The sequence below is a fragment of the Pristiophorus japonicus genome, chromosome 9, assembly GCF_044704955.1.
Source record: "Pristiophorus japonicus isolate sPriJap1 chromosome 9, sPriJap1.hap1, whole genome shotgun sequence".
Lineage (NCBI taxonomy): Eukaryota > Metazoa > Chordata > Chondrichthyes > Pristiophoridae > Pristiophorus > Pristiophorus japonicus.
In genome coordinates this window covers 222535329-222551062 of record NC_091985.1, presented here as the reverse complement: position 1 = coordinate 222551062, position 15734 = coordinate 222535329, and the positions used below count along the sequence as shown (strand labels likewise).

At 44.8% G+C, this 15734-nt stretch overlaps 1 pseudogene; it reads left to right on the top strand.

The window, feature by feature from the left end:
* Positions 1 to 15734, top strand: part of LOC139274159 (zinc finger protein 850-like) — a 360216-nt pseudogene that overhangs the window by 47855 nt on the left and 296627 nt on the right.

Here is a 15734-nt window from a genome sequence, read left to right as displayed (position 1 = left end):
CATTCAGCCCTTCTAGCCTGCACCGCCATTCAATGAGTTCATGGCTGAACATGAAACTTCAGTACCCCCTTCCTGCTTTCTCGCCATAACCCTTGATCCCCCGAGTAGTAAGGACTTCATCTAACTCCCTTTTGAATATATTTAGTGAATTGGACTCGACTACTTTCTGTGGTAGAGAATTCCACAGGTTCACCACTCTCTGGGTGAAGAAGTTTCTCCTCATCTCGGTCCTAAATGGCTTACCCCTTATCCTTAGACTGTGTCCCCTGGTTCTGGACTTCCCCAACATTGGGAACATTCTGCATCTAACCTGTCTAAACCCGTCAGAATTTTAAACGTTTCTATGAGGTCCCCTCTCATTCTTCTGAACTCCAGTGAATACAAGCCCAGTTGATCCAATCTTTCTTGATAGGTCAGTCCCGCCATCCCGGGAATCAGCCTGGTGAACCTTCGCTGCACTCCCTCAATAGCAAGAATGTCCTTCCTCAAGTTAGGAGACCAAAACTGTACACAATACTCCAGGTGTGGCCTCACCAAGGCCCTGTACAACTGTAGCAACACCTCCCTGCCCCTGTACTCAAATCCCCTCGCTATGAAGGCCAACATGCCATTTGCTTTCTTAACCGCCTGCTGTACCTGCATGCTAACCTTCAATGACTGATGTACCATGACACCCAGGTCTCGTTGCACCTTCCCTTTTCCTAATCTATCACCATTCAGATAATAGTCTGTCTCTCTGTTTTTACCACCAAAGTGGATAACCTCACATTTATCCACATTATACTTCATCTGCCATGCATTTGCCCACTCACCTAACCTATCCAAGTCACTCTGCAGCCTAATAGCATCCTCCTCGCAGCTCACACTGCCACCCAACTTAGTATCATCCGCAAATTTGGAGATACTGCATTTAATCCCCTCGTCTAAATCATTAATGTACAATGTAAACAGCTGGGGCCCCAGCACAGAACCTTGCGGCACTCCACTAGTCACTGCCTGCCATTCTGAAAAGTACCCGTTTACTCCTACTCTTTGCTTCCTGTCTGACAACCAGTTCTCAATCCACGTCAGCACACTACCCCCAATCCCATGTGCTTTAACTTTGCACATTAATCTCTTGTGTGGGACCTTGTCGAAAGCCTTCTGAAAGTCCAAATATACCACATCAACTGGTTCTCCTTTGTCCACTTTACTGGAAACATCCTCAAAAAATTCCAGAAGATTTGTCAAGCATGATTTCCCTTTCACAAATCCATGCTGACTTGGACCTATCATGTCACCATTTTCCAGATGCACTGCTATGACATCCTTAATAATTGATTCCATCATTTTACCCACGACTGAGGTCAGGCTGACCGGTCTATAATTCCCTGTTTTCTCTCTCCCTCCTTTTTTAAAAAGTGGGGTTACATTGGCTACCCTCCACTCCATAGGAACTGATCCAGAGTCAATGGAATGTTGGAAAATGACTGTCAATGCATCCGCTATTTCCAAGGCCACCTCCTTAAGTACTCTAGGATGCAGTCCATCAGGCCCTGGGGATTTATCGGCCTTCAATCCCATCAATTTCCCCAACACAATTTCCCGACTAATAAAGATTTCCCTCAGTTCCCCCTCCTTACTAGACCCTCTGACCCCTTTTATCATCCGAATAAATCCGCACCTGCGCTTCCAACTTAAAATGTAATTCAATTCTAGGTTCGCACTTTCTTAAAACTTCCCACATACAGGACAACACTACAAAGGGTTAAAAAAAAAAACTTTTACTCTGTCCGAAAAGTGGGAGGGGCTAAAACAAACATACAGCTCCACCATTCTTTCAAACAGGCTTTCAGATACATGAAAAATTCATTAATTCCCACCTCAAATATTCCGCAGTCACAAATCACACAAGCACTTTCATTCAAAGACAGACATTCACAAAAGTCTCTTTTCATTGAACAAAGCTTATTAATTGTTTGGCCGGCTCTATTCTTGGATCCATACATTACTTAAGATAGTGACTATCAGGTTTTTTATGGTCGCCCGAAAAATATCCTAACCCCCATAAGAGAGCAGTGTCCAGCATATCTTTACACGCCATACTTAGTTTTTGATACATCTACCCTTATATCGGTTTCACTGTATTCTCAGATGCTGACTGTCTTCCCACTTGTATCACCTAACCCCGGTGTCTACGGTCCCACCGACTTCTTATCGATTAAACTGTATTCTAGATACTGACTGTCCCTCCAGTCAGTTTCCTTTACCGCTAGAGCCTGCAATCCCATCGACTCGCTTATCGATTTATCTGTATTCTAGATACTAATGGTTCCTCTACCCGGTTCCCCTTGAACTTCGAGGCCATATCCACATCGATGCTTTCTGATAGTGTCTATCTTGACTTCCCACTTCCCAAAAGTCTTTTACACCATAGCAGACCTTTCACAGATTCAATACCCCGGGGCAACAGACACGTCTCGTAACGGCTCACATCGGATTATGAGTGGTAGTTGAAGATACTCACTCGTGATGGATTCGTCTACATTTGTCTGTAGGCTGCCCATTGTAACCCTGCTTGCAGCGCCATAATGTTGGGGGTATTAAAAATATAACACTTGCATGAAAGGTCTTTTATAGAGAAAAGAGTTGTTTATTAAAACCTGATTAATCAAGGGAGATCCGGCCTCATCAGTACCGTTACTGAGTGCTCTCACCATCGATCTCACAGGACAAGCTGTGTAATTACATTTTTATACAGTTTGGATACAGTCAAAATGGTGGAACTATGCGGGGAAGTGTTCCATTGGTTAATACAGGTTACAGCAATTTCATTGGGTGCTACAGTTACATTAGAAATTACTGTAACCAATAAAATTAATGATTCCATTGGTACATTCAGTTCTGACGACTGTTGCTAGGGAATAGTCCCCTACAGGTTATGTGTTACATTTCTGGGAACGTCTTCCCAGGCTAATTCTCAGACTGATGTCCTTGGCAGACATATGGCTTCCCTCTGCTTAAAAGAGGCATTGTCTCTGTTATCTCCTGTGGCTGGAACATCGTGGCCTCCTATCATTATTTCTGTGAGCTGTCTACATAAATCTTGTGGGTGTTCTTATCTCCCAAGAGAATTTCTCTGACCTTAGTGTTTCTGCCTAATTCAGCTATTTTACCATGAACGCATTTTAAACCTTACTCTCAGTATTTATTTTAATTACAACGTTTTACTTTCTCCCTAATTAAAGTTTCTCGCTCTTACAAGCTGCATTTGGAAAATAAACATTAATTGAACCTGTCGGTTACGGCATTCATTAAATCGAAATTAATAGAAATCACCAGAAAAAATATCTTCTGGAATTTACTCAATGGGGTGTGAGTCTCCGCTGAGGGTTTGTTACAGTTTTGGTCTCCAAATCCAATCAAAACGGCCTGATTTTTGTCAGCTTGAATAGTGAACATACTGCAGACCTGTCTGCTCACCGATTTTTAAAATAATTTATTATTATTTATTGTCCCTCTGCCCCCAATCTCGATGGGATGACAAAATACAATTCATTTCCCCAATTTGGACTTTCAATTATTGGAAAAAATCCTAAGGGACAGGATAAATTTTCAGTCAGAAAGACATGGTTAATCAGGGACAGTCAGCATGGATTTGTTAAGGGAAGGTCGTGTCTGACTAACTTGATTGAAGTTTTTAAGGAGGTAACATGGAGGGTTGATGAGGGTGGTGCATTTGATGTAGTCTATAAGGATTTTAGCAAGGCTTTTGATAAGGTCCCACATGGCAGACTGGTCATGAAAGTAAAAGCTGATGGGATCCGAGGCAAAGTGGCAAGTTGATCCAAAATTGGCTGAGGCAGGAAGCAAAGGGTAATGGTTAATGGATGTTTTTGTGACTGGAAGGCTGTTTCCAGTGGGGTTCCACAGGGATTTTTGTGGTATATAATCAATGATTTAGACTTGAATGTAGGGGATATGATTAAGAAGTTTGCAGATTATATGAAAATTGACTGTAGTTGATGAGAAGAAAGCTGCACACTGCAGGAAGATATCAATGAACTGGTCAGGTGGTAGAACAGTGGCAAATGGAATTCAAGAAGTGTAAGGTAATGCAGTGAGGTAATGGGGAGGTCTAATAAGGTGACGGAATACACAATAAATGGTCGGACATTGAAGTGTAGAGGAACAAAGGGACCTTGATGTGCAGGTCCACAAATCCTTGAAGGTAGCAGGACAGATAGAATAAGGTGGTTAAGAAGGCAGAAGGCATACGGAATACTTACCGAGGCATAGAAGACAAGAGCAGGGAGGTTGTGCTTGAACTGTATAAAACATGAGTTAGGCTACAGCTAGAGTACTGCGTGCAGTTCTGGTCACCACATTACAGAAACAAGAGGGTACAGAAGAGATATGAAGATGTTGCCTGGACTGGTGAATTTTTAGCTATGAGGAAAGATTGGCTAGGCTGGGGTTGTTTTCTTTCGAACAGAGGAGGCTGAGGTGCATAAAATTGAGGGCCTAGATCGAGTGGCTAGGAGGGACCTATTCACCTTAGCAGAGGGATCAATAACCAGGAGGCATAGATTTAAAGTAATTGGTTGAAGGTTTAGAGGGGATTTCAGGAGAATAATTTCACACAAGTTGGAGGGGGTCTGGAGCAGTGCCTGAAAGGGTGGAAGAGGCAGAAACCCTCATCGCATTTAAAACATACTTGGATATGCACTTGAAGTGCCATAACCTACAGGGCTACGGACGATGAGCTGGAAAGTGGGATTAGATTGTACAGCTGTTTGTCAGCCAGCACACACACACACTGGGTTGAATGGCCTCCTTCTGTGATGTAAATTTATATGATTCTATGAAAACTACAATTGTCTGTTCTGAATTTCTATCCTGCATTCAGTGATGGTTTTTCTAAACTCCTTTTATAGGGCATTAAAAGGGGAGGATTTGCAGACGGGAAACTCAAACCAGACATCACATCAAGATCTGACAGTTACTCCATTCATCAGGACCTGAATATCATCTGCCTGTGAATGTGGAAGAAGAAATGTTTGTCTATTCTGTCTGTGGGAAATGATTTCAAACATCAGTGTGACTGGAAAAGCACCAGACATACACACCCGAGTGAGAGTGTTCTAGTGAACTGCCTGTGTAAAGAGCTTTAACCAGTTACATAGCCTGAAAAAATATCACACCATTCACAGTGGGGAGAAACCGTACACGTGTTCTGTGTGTGGATGAGGCTTCAACTGATCATCCAACCTGGAGAGACACAAGGACACCCGAATGATGGAGAAACCGTGGGAATGTGGGGACTGTGGGAAAGGATTCAATTCCCTGTCTGAGCTGGAAACTCATCGATGCAGTTACACCGGGGAGAGGGCGTTCACCTGCTCAGAGTGTGGGAAGGGATTCACACTGCCATCCCACCTGCTGACACACCAGCGAGTTCACACTGGGGAGAGGCCGTTCACCTGCACTGTATGTGGGGAGGGATTCACACAGTTATCCATCCTCACTTCACACCAACTTGCTCACACTGATGATAGACCCTTTAAATGTTCTGACTGTGAGAAGAACTTTAAAAGCACAAGGGATCTACTGACACACCAACGCAGTCAGTCTGGGGAGAGGCCGTTCACCTGCACCGAGTGTGGGAAGGGATTCACTTACCCATCCCACCTGCTGACACACCGAGTTCACACTGGGGAGAGGCCGTTCACCTGCTCCGTGTGTGGGAAGGGATTCACTCAGTCATGCAACCTGCTTACACACCAGCGAATGCATACTGGGGAGAGACTGTTCACCTGCTCCGTGTGTGGGAAGGGATTCTCATTGTCATCCCTACTGTTAAGACACCAGCGAGTTCACACTGGGGAGAGGCCGTTCAGCTGCTCAATGTGTGGGAAGAGATTCACTCAATCATCCCACCTGTTGACACACCAGCGAGTTCACACTGGGGAGAGGCTGTTCACCTGCTCTGACTGTGGGAAGGGATTCACTAATTCATCCTACCTGCTGAAACATCAGCGAGTTCACACTGGGGAGAGGCCGTTCATCTGCTCTGAATGTGGGAAGGGATTCACTGATTCATCCAACCTGCTGAAACACCAATATACTCACCGGAGAAAGACTGCTCCCCTGTTCAGTGTGTGAGAAGAGATTGACTCGGTCATCTATCCTGCTGACACACCAGGGAGTTCACACCGGGGAGAGGCCGTTCCCCTGCTTCCTGTGTGGAAAGATTGACCTGTTCATCACACCTGCTGAGACACCATCAAATTCACGTGTGACTGCAGGGATTCGATTCTGCTGTTAATCACATCCAGGACTGAACCATGTTCATTCTGACAGTTGGAGTTTGTTTCTGCTGATGTTAATAACCCTAAAACTGGGCTGGAGTTTAATCTTTTGATACGTCAAGTAAATCAGCTTTCTTTCAAACACACTGTCGAGCATTGGATATCTCCAAAATAAGAGGAAACTACCTGATGTCCTATTACAGACTGTTCCATTTTTGGGCCTTTCCTGCTTCTAACTCTAGATTATTTCAGTTCTCATACCTTCGGTTACTGTCGGGGACATGTTCCAGCTTGTGTGATGAAGTGCTTCCTGTCATCACCACTAAATGGCCTTGCTCTAATTTTAAGGTTATGACCTCTTGTTTTGGACTCCCCCAAAATAGTTTCTTTATCTACCTTATCATCTCTTTTAATCATCTTAAAACACCTCAATTAGATCACCCTTTAATCTTCTACATTCAAAGGAATACAAGCCTAGTCTCTATAACCTGCCCCATAATTTATAAAAGTCATCACTAAGTACAAGGTAGAAATTCTGAACACATAGTTCTAGTTTCTCTGAAACATTCTTTCGTCTCTTGTCCCTAAGCTATAAGTCCCCCGTCCAACGCACTCTCTCCCCGACACATCCTCTCTGTTTGAAATCCAGATTCAATTCATGCTCTGATTTTTCTCCATTTCACTCCTGAAGGTGCTGCGTGATGTTGGGGTTCGGCCCCAGTCACTGCCCTCAAACAGATACATAATGAGGGGAAATCAATCTCTACCTTTAACTCACAGCGACATGGAAAGAGGGAAATGAATGATCTTTTCAACACCTGGTCCACTTGGCACTGAAGTGTCTGAAACTCCACTGCCTGTGGAAGGAGCTTTAATATCGCATCAGGGAAACAAAATAGTGACAAATGTTAAACTGTTTCGTTGACGAAAGAAATCTTGCGTTAGTTTTTAAGCCATAAATTGTTTGATGGGTTCACACTGACTCACCAGACTGTCCGACTCAGGTTACACCCCTCAAGCTCCACGATTGATTGCAGAACACGCTGCTCCCTTGGCCTTCCGACCTTTCTCCCTGTTGGTTCCCAGGGCAATCAATCACCACTCGCCAACATTATGCTGCCAGATGAGGTTCAGGGGCTCAGAGGAAGGAAATAAATGAGGCTTTGAAACAGATGGGAAATGCAATTAGAGAAACATGATTCAATATATTAACAAAACTATTTAAAATCAAATGAAATTAATTATAATTAATATGGTCACTTCATGCCAAGTGGGAAACAAGTGATGTCTGGACTGTGCAGGAGTGTTTGCACCTGGCTACACAATGTGTCACTGGCTCTCCGCTCCAAATGCAGTTCTTCCAGTTTTGCTCGAGTAAATAAGGAGCAACTGTTTCCATTGGCAGAATGATTGGTCTCCAGGGGACACAGATTTAAGGCGATTGGCAAAAGAACTGGAGACAACATGAGGAAACTTTTACACAGCGAGTTGTGATCTGGAATGCACTCATGATGGCTCAAGTGTCCACCTTCTGTGCTGTCCCATTCTATGATTATGGCGGATGTCCATACCCAGAGTACTCCGCATGGTGGACTATGCCCTATCTCCATCAGGTGGGGGGCGGGGGTCAGTTCTTCTGAGCCCAGTAGGACCAACAATTTCCCATGTGGGACTGTCGAGGGAGGTGGGTTCCCTTCCCTGAAGGACATTAGTGAACCAGTTGGGTTTTTCCGATAATCCGGCAGCTTTCATGGTCACTTTTTTTCTAGTGCAGGCCCCACATATGACCAGATTTTTTCAGCTCAATTTCACAAACTGTCTTTATGTTTTTGTGGGTTCTCTCACTCCATTTTTCCTGTTTGAAATTCATTTTACAGGGTATTAAAAGGGGACAATTTGTGGACTGGAAGCTCAAATCAAACATCACATCGAGATCTGACGGTGTAACTCAATACATCAGGATCTGAATATCATTTGAACATGGAATCAAAAAGCACCGTTCACAGTGGGAGAAACGGTACATGTGCTCTCTGTGGACAAGGCTTCAACCGATTCTCTGACCTGTCGCGACACCAGCGAGTTCACACTGGGGAGAGACTGTTCACCTGCTCAGAGTGTGGGAAGGGATTTACTCGATCATACATCCTGCTGAGACACCAGCAAGTTCACACTGATGAGAAGCCTTTTAAATGCCCGGATTGTGGGAGTGCGATAAAAGTTCCAGGGAACTGACGTGCCATCAACGTGTTCACACTGACTACAGACTATTCAGGTGCTCTCAGGTGGGCTTTTATCTGACATTACTGTACACCAGCGCACTCACACTGGGGAGAGGCCGTTCATCTGGTCCGAGTGTGGGCAGAGAGTCTCAGTCATCCAGCCTGTTGACACACCAGCGAGTTCACAAATGATTGCAGAAGTTGGATTCTGCTGTTGTTCAAATCCAGGATTGAATCGTGTTCATTCTTCCAGTTGGGGTTTGTTTCTGCTGATAATACTCCTGTAACTGGACTGGACTTTACTATTTGGAATATAGGTAAATAAATCCGTGTTACTTTCAACACATTGCTGTAGATTTTTATCTTTCCCACCTGAGTGTTTAGCATCACCTGGTTGGAGCTCAGTAAGGACAATCTGGAGGGAGGATTCTATGGTGGGAACAGAACTTCAGCCTGGACACAGTCCTTCAGGGCCACACTGAGAGGCGCAAACGGCACTTTGGTCTTTCTCGTCTCTCTTCACTGACGGCAAACTCTCTGTGTAGGTTAATCTTGACGTGTTTAAGGACCAGATGATATCCATCTAAGGGTGTTTAAAGAGATGGGACGGGTGCTCTGTGAACCCCTTGCCCATATCTTCAACAGCTCAATAGAGTCAGGGATTGTGCCCTGAGATTGGAAGGCAGCTCACGTACTTCCCATTTTCCAGATTGGGGACAAATCCGAGCCCGGGAACTGAAGGTGCATCAATGTGACCTCGATCACCGGGAAGATGCTTGAAGGGATTCCAGGAGATGCTGTTTTCGATCATGGGGAAAGGGAAGGAGCCCATTAGAGATACTGAATGCGGCTTCCACAAAACAAGGTCACGTCTTACAAACTAGCTTGAGTTTGTAAAGAAGTTGTTAGGTTGGTGAATATCTACCTCAAGGGTGTCAAACTCATTTTCTCTGGTGGGCATGATCCAATATCCTGGCACTTGGCGTGGGCCACATTCAGCAAAAGTTATTAACATAAGAATAAATGAAGATAAACTATATCGGAATTTACATTTAGATTTTATTTACTGCTGTTGCTCCCAATCCCTGGCACCTCTTAGCTTGAGCATTTGTGTACTGACCCTGCTCAAACCATAACCAGAAAGATATCTGTGCATCGCTCTGACTGACCACAAGGCTGTGTCACTATCCCACAGACACATACCGTTTCCTTGTTTCACATCTCCATACAAACACCATCTCTTTACACATCCCCTTTCTATACAATTACAGCAGACATGAACAAGGGCCTGAGGCTGATTAAAAGAAATAAGAACATAAGAAATAGGAGCAGGAGTTAGGACATTTGGTCCCTCGAGCCTGCTCCACCATTCAATAAGATCATGGCCTCAACTCCACTTCCCTGCCTCCTCCTGATAACCCTCGACACCCTTATTGTTCAAAAATCTGCCTATTTCCACCTTAAATACATTCAATGACCCAGCCTCCAAGGCTCTCTGGGGCAGAGAATTCCAGATTCACGACCCTCTGAGAAAAAATTCCTCCACATCTCAGTTCCAAATGGCCGACCCCTTATTCTGAAACTATGCCCCCTAGTTCTACATTCCCCCATGAGGGGAAACATCCTCTCTGCATCTACCCTGTCAAGCCCCCTCAGAATTTTATACGTTTCAATAAGATCACCCCTCACTCTTCTAAACTCCAATGAGTAATAGTCCCAACCTACTTAACCTATCTTCATAAGGAAACCTCTTCATCTCAGGAATCAACCTCGTGAACCTTCTCTGAACTGCTTCCAGTGCAAGTATATCATTCCTGAAATAAGGAGACCAAAACTGGACATAGTACAGGTTGAACCTCTCTCAGCCAGGACTCCCTTATCCGGGTGGTACATGCACAGAACACGACCCGTTTCCCCCCACCACCCACGCCCCCACCCCCCCAGGTTTCCCATTCCCTTTTTAGGCACAATGGTGATGCCTTTCCTTTATGATTTAATTAAATCATTCACCTAAACAGAAAATCGAACACATTTACTGGAAAGAAAGTGATCAGCAGTAGCAGAAGCCCCTCAACCTAGAACACCTCGGGGCCCACTGGTCCCGCCGACCCCTCGGGGCCCGCTGGTCCCGTCGACACCTTGGGGCCCACTGACACCTCGGGGCCCGCTGGATCCCGCCGACACCTCGGGGCTCTCTGGTCCCACTGACACCTCGGACCGTCTCTGCCTATTGACACCTCAGGGCCCACTGACACCTCGGGGCCCGCTTGACCCACTGACACTTCAGAGCCTGAACTCGGGCAACCTCCTCCCCCCCCGACCTTGAGCGACCTCTTCCCACCCCTCGGGCCAATGACCTTCCCTCATCTGACAAAACGCCTCATTCGGCACAGACCAGATCCCATGGGTGCTGGATAAGGGAGGTTCCACCTGTACTCCAGGTGTGGCCTCACCAATGTCTTGTACAGGTGTAGCAAGACTTCCCAACTTTTATCCCCCTTGCAATAAAGGCCAATACTCCATTTGCCACGCATTTCATTGCAACAAAGAAATGTTCAGCTAGTTTCCATTACAGGCAAAATGCAGAGCAAAAGAGCAGCATACTGGCATCTTAACAGGATCTCATCGACCTACAGGCTTTTGTTAAATACATTTGCTGAGTGGATATAAATGTAAACCAGTTTTGCGGCGTGATGCTCTATTCACACATCGAAGGAGAGAGAGAGATGCTGTTGGGGCACACGCTAAGTCCAGTAGCTAAAAGTGATTAATCGACTGGGTTTTATATTTTGTGATCCTGGACCTGTTACCAATACCAGCAAAATTAAAGCCCATGGAATATAAGAGACAGTGGCAGCATGGATCCGGAATTGGCTAAGTGACAAGAAACAGAGAATAGTGGGGAAAGGTTGTTTTTCAGACTAGAAGGTATGCAGTGGTGTTCCCCAGGGGTCAGTGCTAGGTACCACTGCTTTTCTTGATATATATTAATGACTTAGACTTGGGTGTGCAGGGTACAATATCCAAATTTGCAGATGACTCAAAACTTGCAAGTATAGTGAACAGTGAGGAGGATAGTGAAAGACTTCAGGAAGACATAGACAGGCTGGTGAAATGGGCGGACACGTGACAGATGAAATTCAACACAGAAACGTTCAAAGTGATACATTTTGGTAGGTACAATTTTAAAGGGGTACTTGAACAGAGAGACCTGGAGGTATATGTGCACAAATCATAGGTTGAGAAAGCAGTTAAAGAAACTTACAGGATCTTCGGCTTCAAGAATAGAGGTATAGAGTACAATGACAGAGAATGGGACGACCTTGGATCCGGACTGAAGGTGATGGAGGTTGAACAGTTTCCCGTTTGTTCTGTAGACTAGCTCCACTCCAGTGGGGAGGTTACTGAGGGTGTGATGCAGCACTGCAGTAAGGAAGAACGAGAAGAGCGTTGGTGCGATGACACAGCCTTTCTTGACCCCGGTCTGAACGTGGATTAGGTCTGTGGTGGATCCGTTGGTCAGGATCATAGCTTGCATGTCATTATAGAGCAGGCAGAGGATGGTGACAAACTCTGGAGGGCAGCCGAACTTGAGAAGGAACCTCCATAATTCCTCACGGTTGACAGTGTCGAAAGCCTTTGTGAGGTCAAAGAAAGCCATGTGCAGAGGTTGGTATTGTTCCCTGTATTTCTCTTGTATTTGACTCGCTGTGAAGATCATATCCATTGTTCCCCTGAGTGGGCAGAGTCTGCATTGCAACTCTGGGAGGTGCTCCAACCACAGGGAAAAGGTGATTGAGGAGGATTCTTGTCATTGATTACAGTACACAAACGACGCTTGTGTCTGCGCAGTCAGAGGCCGAACACCAAACCATCGTCAATACCTTCACGGAAGGGTAGGGGAGCATTGGCCTTACACTAAGCATCCATAAGACAAAAGTCCTCTATCAACCTGCCCCCGCCACACAGTACTATTCCCCGATTATCAAAATCCACAATGAGGCCTTGGACAACGTGAACCATTTCCCAAACCTCGGGAGCCTACTGTCAACAAGGACAGACATCGATGATGAGTCCAACACCGCCTTCAGTGTGCCAGTGCAGCCTTCGGTCGCCTGAGGAAAAGAGTGTTTGAAGACAAGGACCTCAAACCCGGCACAGAAGTCATGGTCTACAAAGCAGTAGTGATACCCGCCCTCCTATATGCTTCAGAGACATGGACAATGTGCAGCAGGCACCTCAAAGCACTGGAGAAGTATCACCAATGCTGCCTCCGCAAGATCCTGCAAATCTATTGGCAGGATAGGTGCACCAACATCAGTGTTCTCGCTCAGGCCAACAGCCCAAGCATCAAAGCATTGACTGAAAGCTCGGTGCCTCAATGCGAGGAGTATTTGGAACCCAGGAGAGGGCTCTGAGCTAGTTAGAGTCGGTGATAGTTCAGATGAACAGGACCCCAAGAAAGAATGCAAAAGGCAGGAGGCAACAGAGCAGAGTAGCACTGGGGTAAGTGTAAACCACAAGGTGATAGGAAGGGACATTATGTATGAATATGCAGGAGGGGTCAAAACTAAAAATCATGGTTTAAAAACTAGTATTAAAACACTCTACCTAAACGCACGCAGCATTCAAAATAAAGTAAATGAGTTGACGGCACAAATCATTACAAATAGGTATGATTTGCTGGCCATTACAGAAACGTGGTTGCAGGGTGGCCAAGACTGGGAATTAAACACACAGGGGTATCTGACAATTCGGAAAGATAGACAAAAAGGGAAAAGAGGTGGGGTAGCTCTGTTAATAAAGGATGATATCAGGGCAGTTGTGCGAGATGATACTGGCTCTAATGAACAAAATGTTGAATCATTGTGGGTGGAGATTAGAGATAGTAAGGGGAAAAAGTCACTGGTGGGCGTAGTTTATACGCCCCAAATAATAACTTCATGGTGGGGCGGACAATAATGGAGGCATGTGAAAAAGGAATGGCAGTAATCATGGGGGATTTTAACCTACATATCGATTGCATCAAATCAAATCGCATGGGGTAGCCTTGAGGAGGAATTCATAGAATGCATACGGGATTGTTTCTTAGAACAGTATGTTACAGAACCTACAAGGGAGCAAGCTATCTTAGATCTGGTCCTGTGTAATGAGACAGGAATAATAAACAATCTCCTAGTAAAAGATCCTCTTGGAATGAGTGATCACAGTATGGTTGAATTTGTAATGCAGATTGCGGGTGAGGAAGTAGTGTCTCAAATGAGCATACTATGTTTAAATAAAGGGGACTACAGTAGGATGAGGGCAGAGTTGGCTAAAGTAGACTGGAAACACAGACTAAACGGTGGCACAATTGAGGAACAGTGGAGAACTTTTAAGGAACTCTTTCAAAGTGCTCAACAAAAATATATTCCAATGAAAAAAAGGGCGGTAAGAGAAGGGATAACCAGCCATGGATAACCAAGGAAATAAAGGAGAGTATCAAATTAAAAACCGATGCATATAAGATGGCCAAGGTTAGTAGGAAACTAGAAGATTGGGAAAATTTTAAACGACAGCAAAGAATGACGAAGAAAGCAATAAAGAAAGGAAAGATAGATTACGAAAGTAAACTTGCGCAAAACATAAAAACAGATAGTAAAAGCTTTTACACATATATAAAATGGAAAAGAGTGACTAAAGTAAATGTTGGTCCCTTAGAAGCTGAGAAGGGGGATTTAATAATGGGAAATGTGGAAATGGCTGAGACCTTAAACAATTATTTTGCTTCCGTCTTCACAGTGGAAGACACAAATACCATGCCAAAAATTGCTGGTCACGGGAATGTGGGAAGGGAGGACCTTGAGATAATCACTGTCATTAGGGGGGTAGTGCTGGACAGGCTAATGGGAGTCAAGGTAGACAAGTCCCCTGGTCCTGATGAAATGCATCCCAGGGTATTAAAAGAGATGGCGGAAATTATAGCAGATGCATTCGTTATAATCTACCAAAATTCTCTGGACTCTGGGGAGATACCAGTGGATTGGAAAGCAGCTAATGTAACGCCTCTGTTTAAAAAAGGGGGCAGACTAAAGGCAGGTAACTATAGGCCGGTTAGTTTAACATATGTAGTGGGGAAAATGCTTGAAGTTATCATTAAGGAAGAACTAGCGGGACATCTAGATAGGAATAGTGCAATCAAGCAGACGCAACATGGATTCATGAAGGGGAAATCATGTTCAACTAATTCACTAGAATTCTTTGAGGATATAACGAGCATGGTGGATAGAGGTGTACCAATGGATATGGTGTATTTAGATTTCCAAAAGGCATTCGATAAGGTGCCACACAAAAGGTTACTGCAGAAGATAAAGGTACGCGGAGTCAGAGGAAATGTATCAGCATGTATAGAGAATTGACTGGCTAACAGAAAGCAGAGAGTCGGGATAAATGGGTCCTTTTCGGGTTGGAAATCGGTGGTTAGTGGTGTGCCACAGGGATCGGTGCTGGGACCACAACTGTTTACAATATACATAGATGACCTGGAAGAGGGGACAGAGTGTAGTGTAACAAAATTTGCAGATGACACAAAGATTAGTGGGAAAGCGGGTTATGTAGAGGACGCAGAGAGGCTGCAAAGAGATTTAGATAGGTTAAACGAATGGGCTAAGGTTTGGCAGATGAAATACAATGTCGGAAAATGTCATCCACCTTGGAAAAAAACAGTAACAGGGAATATTATTTGAATGGGGAGAAATTACAACATGCTGAGGTGCAGAGGGACCTGGGGGTCCTTGTGCATGAATCCCAAAAAGTTAGTTTGCAGGTGCAGCAGGTAATCAGGATGGCGAATGGAATGTTGGCCTTCATTGCGAGAGGGATGGAGTACAAAAGCAGGGAGATCCTGCTGCAACTGCACAGGGTATTGGTGAGGCTGTACCTGGAGTACTGTGTGCAGTTTTGTTCACCTTATTTAAGGAAGGCTATACTAGCTTTGGAGGGGTTACAGAGACGATTCACTAGGCTGATACCAGAGATGAGGGGGTTACCTTATGATGATAGATTGAGTAGACTGGGTCTTTACTTGTTGGAGTTCAGAAGGATGAGGGGTGATCTTATAGAAACATTTAAAATAATGAAAGGGATAGACAAGATAGAGGCAGAGAGGTTGTTTCCACTGGTCGGGGAGACTATAACTAGGGGGCACAGCCTCAAAATATGGCGGAGCCAATTTAAAACCGAGTTG